Genomic DNA, 2848 nt, shown 5'->3' on the forward strand with positions numbered 1-2848 from the left:
ACGCTCGAAGTCGAGGGGGGGGGGGGGCAGGGCGGGGCGTGCGGGGGGTGGAGGACAGGACACAAAAAACTTTGGACAGAGCCAAAGGTGCCCACCACCTAGTCATGATTTCCATTTCTGCTCCCACACCAGGGCCTTCGGACTGGCAGCCCCCCAGAGCTGGAGCAGTGGGCTCTGCCTCATGCCCAGCCTTGCTGCATTGCCCAAGCACAACGGGGGTCAAAGACCCCACAGGTGAGCTCTACGCCCACTTGCCCACGTCACCGTGAGCTGTCAGGAGGGAAAGGGGGCAATGGGCACTGGGCAAAATATAAGGACGTAGGCTCACCTTCAGCAGAAGCTGCGCGGTGTGGTAGACTAATGGGCCAGCGGCACAATGGATAGCGACTCTGATTGCACATTAGAAGATTGTATGTTCAGCTCCTGCTTCCCTTGTGTCACTTTTCATTCCTGAGCCGGGTGCCTGCTGTTTGCCCTGAGCCTCACCACGCCAATCCGATGTTCCCTCTAAGGAATCACTTTCAAAGGCTGCAGCGTGGCACAGATACAGAGTGCAGATCCGGCCTGTCCTTGGCCTGCGCAAAGATCACAGACCAGGCCACGTGCCCTCACTTGGCTACCTGCGGCCCGCATCTGGAGGGGTTGTAGGGATCTGATTGCCCATGACCTGGACTGGGCATACTGGGACAAAATGCACCCCAATCTGCTGGAGAACGTGGGCATCAATCCCAGCACCTCTCATACGTTAAGAGAGCACTCGGTCATCTGAGCCAATTCCCTGCTGCTCTGAGCTTTACTGGGACCTTGTAACCTTCCCTTGAGATACAGACAGAGGAAAACCAACACGGATTAGGGGCATCCAACATGGGTTCATTCGAGGCAGGTCCTGTCAGACCAACCTGGTGGCCTTCTACAACCAGGTCACAAAATCCTTAGACACAGGTGTCGCGGTGGATGTAGTCCTTCTGGACTTTAGGAATGCCTTTGACACTGTCTCTCATCCCATTATCATTAAAAAACTATGGGACTGTGGCATCGCCACCTACACAGTCAAATGGGTCGCCAATTGGCTGGAGGGCCGCACCCAGAGAGTGGTGATGGATGGGTCCTATTCAACCAGGGGGGATGTGGGCAGTGGAGTCCCCCAGGGCTCGGTCCTTGGGCCCGCACTGTTCAACACCTTCATCAGCAACTTGGACGAAGGGGTGGAAAGCACCATATTCAAATTTGCATATGCACTAAGATGTGGGGAGAAGTGGACATGCCAGAAGGGAGGAATAGGCTGCAATTGGACCTAGACAGGTTACAGAGGTGGGCACATCAGAACAGGATGGGGTTCAAAACTGAGAAGTGCAAGGTGCTGCACCTGGGGAGGAAGAACCAGAAGCACACCTACAGGCTGGGGAGCTCCCTTCTTATCAGCACAGAGGCAGAAAAGGATCTTGCAATCATTATTGATATCAAAATGAACACGGGCCGACAGCGTGGGGACGCGGTCAGGAAGGCCAACTGCACCTTGTTGTGCATCCACAGATGCATCTCGAGCAGGTCCAAGGAGGTGATGCTCCCCCTCTACGCGGCACTTGTCAGGCCGCAGTTGGAGTACCGTGTCCAGTTTTGGGCGCCGCACTTCAAGAAGGATGTGGGGAATCTTGAGAGGGTCCAGAGGAGGGCCACTCGCATGATTAGTGGCCTTTGTGATAGACCCTACGGGGGGAGGTTGAGAAAGCTGAGTTTCTTCAGCCTTCACAAGAGACGGCTGAGAGGAGATCTTGTGGCCGCCTATAAATTTATTAAGGGAGGTCAAGGAGGAATAGGGGAAGCGCTGTTTACTAAGGCGCCCCAGGGAGTGACTAGGAATAATGGGTGTAAACTAGTTGAGAGTGGATTTAGGTTAGATATTAGGAAGAAATTTTTCACAGTAAGGGTGGCCAGGATCTGTGGTGCTGGCTCCTGCCCTGGGGGTCTTTAAGAGGAGGCTGGACATTTACCTGGCACGGGGCATTTGAGCCCGGTTTTGTCTCCTGCCCATGGCATGGTGTCAGACTTAATGATCTGCTTAGGTCCCTTCCGACCCGACCGACTATGAAACTTTGAAAAGAACAAGGAAACACAAGAAAATAACTTGTTCTTACTCTGCATTGAAATCCAAGACCGCAAATCCTAGCCAGCTCAAGAGGTGAGAAGCAGTTTCTGCCTCTGAGCTTTGTGCCAGTGCCTCCTGAAATTTCTCTCATCATCCTGCTTTACTCACCTACTGGTGCTTCCAGCAACCCCAGGAAGCCTGGAGATGCCACTTTGCTCTCAAGGAAGCTCTTAAGTATAGTTTCTCTTCTGGCTATTTACAACCTCTCCTATTGGATTCTCAGGGAACGTGAACCACACGTGTAACTTCCCGCCCCCTGCCCCAAAGGTGAATGTTTATTAAACTAAAAGTCTTTCCTGATGTAATTATGACCAGGAGAATGTGCATCTACCCATGCAGATTTAGTGCATAGTAACCTAAATTACTACGCATTAAACAACAATTATTGCTGAGTACAGGCACTCGTCTACATGTGCACAACCATCCTGTGAGGTAAGTATCATGATTCATGCCAGGTTCAGCATAAATTGGATGTACATGATGCAGGTATCCAACTTATGCCCAATTAGTTACTGCACAGTATCGCTCATGTTAACGCTTTACTGCGCATTAACACTGTGTGTGTGGAATGAAATGTATACCCAGCAAGTTACTGCGCAGTATGAATGTATAGATGCCTTATTGCGCAGTAACACCGTGTTTGTGGACTGACTTGGGACTAACTTTAGACTCAGGTTAGACCACACACAGTGTTAATGTGCT

The sequence above is a fragment of the Alligator sinensis genome, unplaced genomic scaffold, assembly GCF_000455745.1.
Source record: "Alligator sinensis unplaced genomic scaffold, ASM45574v1 scaffold2024_1, whole genome shotgun sequence".
Classification (NCBI taxonomy): domain Eukaryota; kingdom Metazoa; phylum Chordata; order Crocodylia; family Alligatoridae; genus Alligator; species Alligator sinensis.